The sequence below is a fragment of the Pempheris klunzingeri genome, chromosome 20, assembly GCF_042242105.1.
Source record: "Pempheris klunzingeri isolate RE-2024b chromosome 20, fPemKlu1.hap1, whole genome shotgun sequence".
Classification (NCBI taxonomy): domain Eukaryota; kingdom Metazoa; phylum Chordata; class Actinopteri; order Acropomatiformes; family Pempheridae; genus Pempheris; species Pempheris klunzingeri.
The window spans coordinates 2,780,079-2,786,978 of NC_092031.1; positions in this window are offsets into that span (position 1 = coordinate 2,780,079).

A 6,900-nucleotide genomic window follows, 5' to 3' on the forward strand; every position below is an offset into this window, starting at 1 on the left:
TTGTGTCTTTCTTTCTGCTGTTTGGTGCAGAGCAGGTAAAGCACAGTGGGTTTATGGGAGCTTCTTCAACAGTGAACCAAAACAGTAGAGCTGCGAGCTGCTAAACCAAAACAACGAGATTAAAGACGCTAAAAAACTGTGTTGAGTTTGGTGATAATTCTCTGTGTTCAGGAGTGTTCACACTACACACAGTCATTTGACCCACAAATAAAAATTAGTGCAGCTTTAAAGGGCAATTTCGCCCAGTTTTATGTTGATGTCCAATCAGTGTTGATGGTAGATGGAGTCAGTTTGAGCAATTAATGCCTCAGTGCTCCTCCTGCTGCAAAGTTTGGCGTTTTTCCGGCACAGTGATGTAGATGGTGACCAGGAAGAACTGTGTTAGTTGAGTGCAGAGGATGTTATGTGCTTTGGCTCACGGCTCGCGGCTGAAGAGGTGGATGCTGTGGCTGCCGGCGCGCAAATTGCCACCTGATGTCGACAAAAAACAGCTGTTTTGTTGCCCACACCTGCACCGAGAGAGCGTCAGAAGCTCAGCGCAATGCATCCTGGTACATGTAGGCAGTGCACCAGCAGGCGAACTCATCTTTCATGGCCAATGTAGCAGCACTGAGATATTTAACGCTCTAATTAGCATCAACACTGATTGGACATCCACATTGATGGTGGCTAAACGCCCCTTTAAGTCAAGCTACATTTACAAGCTGTTTCTTCTTGGTTTTCCTGCATGATCCAGCTCATGAGAAGTTATTGTGTCAAACATTTTGCCACGTTCACGGTTGTGTGGTGTGTTGGAACAAAACTCTTCAACTGAATAAAGAGACTTACTATTGTTGCCTCACCAGCAAGCCAGATAAGGAGACCCATTAGCCGAGGAGAATATCTTCAGCCGGGATAGGCGATCTACCAAGTGACTTTCTGTGGTGTTGGGTTGACTTGAAGCACGACATTTGAGCGGGCTACGCAGTAACTATGTTTACTGATTCATTGTAAATATATAAATACTACGGCGGGGCGGTAAGGATCCAGTGGAGTCGTCACACAAGTATAAACCAAATAACACAAACCACACACTGTGAATCATATGGGCACATTATCCATGTGATCAGCAATTCACAGTCCACATTCCTACGATACCAGTATGCCTAGCACATGTGCATTTTTATGAACTGCTGTTTATGTCAAATTGTATATGAATCTTTTTGTTGCCCTAATATGATTTTTTTTGTGTTTGTTTTGTTTTTTAAAATCCTTTTCAAGTGACGTGTGAGCTCTGGTTGTGATGAAATGTCAAATTATTTAAGACAACAGATATTCACATGCCACCGTGATGTGTATTATTCTAATGTTAGTCATCTATTAGCAGGCTGTGTAGCTGCTTCCATCGTGATTGGGGGGTAAAAGACGGCTGGATTATGTGCTCAAGTGGAAAAAAAAGAGTCTAGTTAACGTGCACTTTTGCAATGTGACAGTTTACCCAACAAGTAAAGTCAAATTTAAAAAAAAAAAACCTACAGCAGGAAGAAGTAGGATGGAAGAAGATGGTGGTGAGATGTTTTCATTCCAGCAAAAAACATTTGGTCCAACAAAGATGAACAATTATTGACACTGACTTCTTCATAGTTCTGTGGTTTGTTGGTCAAAATCACAATGTAATTCACGACATTATTTATTATTATTATTATTATTATTATTATTTATTTATATTGTTGTTTTCATACTTGAAAAAATGTGAAGAGATAATAAACTGTGTGTTGCATTTGACTGAATGAAAAATTCAACAAATGGCTGCGATGTCAGGTCACGTTTATTTATAGACGATGTGCTTCCCATAAAAGAAACTCATACACACATTCAGCTTCTGTTATGGGATACCCGCTCTAAAGGCTGCGCTCGGCATCGCGGTGCCATTTGTCTCCACAGTCTCCCGAGACAACAGCAAACAAGAAATACATTTTGAGCATTGTGTGATCCTTTTAAGCTTTGTGTGTGTGTGTGTCTCAGAGGGGGCACAGCTGAACATCAGCTTTTAAATAAGATCCTTCTGCCCAAGTGAACACTCACTACTTTCTCCCATGACCGGGAACAAGAGAGGGGAGTCTTTCCTGCTTTTAATCTGTGGTGCCACGTCAGTGCACCGCCACGAAAACAGAAAAGAAACGGGGGATGAAACGCATGTTGCAAATATTGACTGTGACAATATCACAATATGCGCTGCGATTCAAGGGCTCTTTGCACGAGTGTAATGCCAGATTGGATGTGAAGTTACACGCCAACACTTAAAGAGACCAACAAGGTTAGTCAGTGCCCACAGAGCAGCTTCAGGCAAACTATTACTGCCATCTTACAGATTTCCATTCTTGCCATCAGGGTCTCCAGCTTTGGGGGAGCTGCTCATAGTCACAGTTACTGGTAAGACTTCAGTCAGGAGGATTTCATCCTTAGAGAGGCTCTAATGATTGTTTGTTTCACTGGAACAGCACCAGGGCTGCTATTGTTTTGTGGTACAGAGGCTGCATCACTTTTAGAGCACGAATGCAAAGATGTTTCCACCTTCACGCCAATGCGATTCAGCAATGGAGCTGGAAGAAAATCAATACATCTACATGTCCACTACTGCCTTGATTTTACCTCTTAAATCTCCCCGACCTGATGGAGGGTCGGCCAGTAAACAAACCCCTGCTGTGCAGTCACTTTTTTTTATTTTATTCTAGTCTCCACAGACACCACATATATCCATTTCCATCTTTAATATTTTACCGAGCAGCAGAGAGCTGGGAGAAGTGCAACACAGAATACAAATGATGTCCGAGTGGAACGAGGTGAGTTTAATAAAGCTAAAGAGGAATTAAGAGCACAGCTGCATGTTTTCAGGTGAGCTGCTGCCCGGCCATCCTGAGCCTGCCGTGCCAACTGGCCTTATTCATATGCATGAACATCCAAATAATAACGTGGTTACTAGAGTAACTAGTTCACATGTAAACAATATAACTGTGTTAGAATAACCCACTTAGGCTCATATTCCTCCAGCATGAGGAACCCAGTGAGTGAGCCTGGTTTTGTCCAACATTAAATGCCTGATTGTTGCACACAAACGTCTGCAAATAAGCTGCATTTTTGTGTTTTTGAAGCTTCTTTTTATTTCCAAAAACAGTGCAAAATGTACAGTGCACAGAATTACAACACGCTCTCGGTGCCTGTATTCAGTTCCTATGAACTGGGATGATTAGTGACATTAGTTCATGAGTGCAAAGAAGATGGATGAAGGTACAATTTATATGTACATACATGTGCACACACACACCTACACATACACACACATGTTCATGGCTGAATTAGGAGAAAACAGGGCCCACTTAAACAATCATTATGTTTCATATGTAGTAAACATCCTTCTCCTTCTCCCTCCATTGTGATAATCTTCCTAGTAATTAGGAGGAGAAACGAGGAGATGATGTAAACAACTCAATCCGAACGAGAACATAACTCCTGTTGTGTGGACGCAAACAGCACAAAACTGCATTTTTAATTCAAGCAAAGATCACAGTGAACACAAGATCGTGAATTACATCGAAAATGCAAATAGCACGACGCACAGCAGAGAAGAGGTATTATCATGGCGCTGAGAGCACTTGTAACCTGTTGTCTTGTTTGTGCTACAGTGATTAGCTGATCCTATACGAAGGGGAAAAACAACTGCTGCCCACAGACGCTGAGGGCCGGCAATGTTATATCATTAATGGGGAAAAACAGCAGCTCTTCTCCTCATGAAAATAGCATTCGGAAATATCTGTTATATAATATTGGTGATATAATGTAATATAAGAGCACTGCACATATTAAAAACCAGTCTTTTACTACAATACTTGACACAATATATCATAAAAGTGGTTAAAATGGTTCCTGCACTTTGAAGGTACTAAAAGGGAAATTTAAAGGAAAGGTGGAAACACTTTACTGAAAGCCTTTATAAGCATTAATAATAATATAATGTGTTTATTGATCCATTTGCCCACAACTAAACTCTATATTATACTCTGTGCTCTGTGCTATAAACAGATAATGAATGATAATGTAGTAAAACACAGTTCTGATATTACAAAATACGTCTTCACAAGTTGTGATTATTGAGAAACAGTGGACATCAACAATCACTTTACAGTGTCCTTACATCTGCTTACAGCTACATCATAGTGTTATAAACTGTTTAGATAGTGCTAATAGATGGGGGGCTCATAGGAAAGTGTCAGAAGTATGATTAATAACTGAAGTGACTCCACAGTAAACACGTGAGAGAGAGAACAAGCCTGGTGGTGTTTGTGAGTGTGGTGTCTCAGCACCATCTACTGTTATTTTCCCATAACTACATCGGCATGTCTCATCTGTGTTTTGAGCCCTTTGAACTGCAGCCTGAAGCCGGTTGAACATAACAGAAGACCTGTGCACGTTTAGAGGGAGGTGATGGTGGGGGGGGCTTTATAATGCCGTCCCTTCATGTCGCTCCTGTTCAAACACACTGGGAGAGAGTTTTCTCCGTGTGAGGGGCTCCTTCACCCCCGTGACAAGAACGTTCGTGGGTGAAGCTGGAGGAAAGATGGAGAGGTTGCAGAAAGGCTATAAGGATAAACACAGGAATGGTGGTGGAGGCCAAAAGGAGGGAAGTGAACGGGGGAACAGCTTCAGACTGAGCCACATACCTGCTGCTGCTGCTGGGGGGGGGGAAACACTTTGGAAAATTGTACATGAGTCATGTAGTGAGTCCACTTTCTGATCACAAATTAACGTTCTGTGAAACTGAACAAGAACATTTTGTGTCAACGTGAACGAAACACCAAACAGAAAAAATCAAACCTGTGAAAAAAAAGAATATTCTTGCAGACGGAGAAACGACCTGCTTTACCTGAAAAGTGTCTTGAGATAATGTTTGGTATGAACTGGTGCTACATAAATAAAGATTGATTGATTAATTAAAATTGCAGAGGAGTTCTGTTTTTAATAAGGAAGCACAAACTAACATTATAACAGGAAGAGTTCAGTCAAGCATCTCAGTTATTTCTCCAGTTAACACTTAAACCTGTTGGCTTTAAAGTACTGAAGTACAACGATGAGGCTCCTCTACTTTACTGAAGTAACTGTAATCCACTACATTTGTTTGATAGCTGTGATTTTGGAGATCAAGATTTTTTTTTTTACAAATAAACCATCTGATTATTTTAATATATAATATGATGCATTACTGAGAATTAAAATACAATATATTAAATATAATTAAAAGCAGTTGAAATGATCCCAACTGTGAGCAGCTACAATATTAACATACTGTTTACATGTTAATGCCTCAGTGACAAAATGAATATGTTCCAGTATTATAATGGATAATGCTGACACAGGAAGTACTGACTTTTGATGCCTACATTTAGTTTATAATATTTACTTTTAAAGCGTCACTGTTTCAGTAAAGGACCTGAATATGTCACCAAGTATATATATTTTTTTCTTCACAATTTTGAGGTGCTGGTTCTACGTTTCTGAGAACATTGGTCACTATTTCTTTCACAGGTACGGATCATAAATACAAAATATAGCCCACTAATAAATAACGATGTCTTATTATGAATTAAACAAACCAGCAGGATATGAATCACTAGAAATTAGATCCACCTTTAGCAGCTGTATCAATAAATATCAACCAATAATAATAATATTATATAGGAATCATGCTCCTTAGAGGATATTTGAATGCAAATACATTAATATTCTGAATGCATGACTTTTACTTGTTACAGTAAAGTCAGAAGTATCCACACACTGTAGTACTCCTGCTTTTACTTAAGTAGATGATGACGTCTATAATTACCTCATCTCTCTTTGTCCAAGCTTGATTTTGAATATCAACAGAGGTAAAGATGGTGACGGATCAACTAAAGCCAACAATACATATAGTAAAAATATTATAATAAACAGAATATGGTTAATTGTGCTTATATGAGCTGCTACTCCTTCATCTTCACCATGTGTTAGTAGCTACTGTCGCTCTGAATGTACACAGCCATGTCTTAACTCAGGCCTGTGCTGCTACGCTGCCAGATGCTGGTCATTTTAATGCAATATTTAACTATAATGTGACAGAGGGGTCAGACTGAGGGAGGTCTGACTCTGTGTGTGCTCGGCCGCTCCGTGGGGGCCTCTGAGGACTGTCCCACTGCAGGGCTACAGATTGCAAATCCTGCACACCCACACGTCCACCCATCCTCTGTCCCTTTGCATGCATTTGTCTCCTGCCTCTCCCTGTCTCCTAACTCCTTTCTTGTAAAGTAAATGCCCTCTCTTGTGTGCCCTGGCCTACTTTGGGGGGGTCAAGGACTGGGACGCCCGGGCCATGCAGACTTTCATCCCAGGCTGCAAAATCTGTTTAGCATTTGCTGCAAGAAATAATACCAGATGAAATGTAGTGAGGGAACTCATCTGCAGGCATCTGCAGCATGTGCGTGTGATTGGAGCTGTGCTGTGAAAGTCAGTGGTTCATTTCTGCGTGCAGCCCCAAAGACGAAGCAGTGAAAACATCACATATTGTAGTTGCATTGAGTGTAAATACATCAGGCTGGACTGTGAGTAGCTAGCATGCGAACGGCGTAAACAACACTGGTGTAATGGCGCAGCAAAAGCAGCCATTCACAAATAACGGGGAGGTTGTGAGACTCAAGGAAACAATTTCAATCGAAAACAATATTTTTGGATATTGAAGTTTCGTGCTATGAACTTTCGTCCACATTTCCGCTGTACGGGCATTTGCTCAGATTGACAGCCGCGGCAGCCAATGGGAAGCCTCCATTCGAAGAACCGACCAATAGGAACGCGGGGGATGGTTGTTATCAAGTCGTAAACGGTTAGTAACAGGAC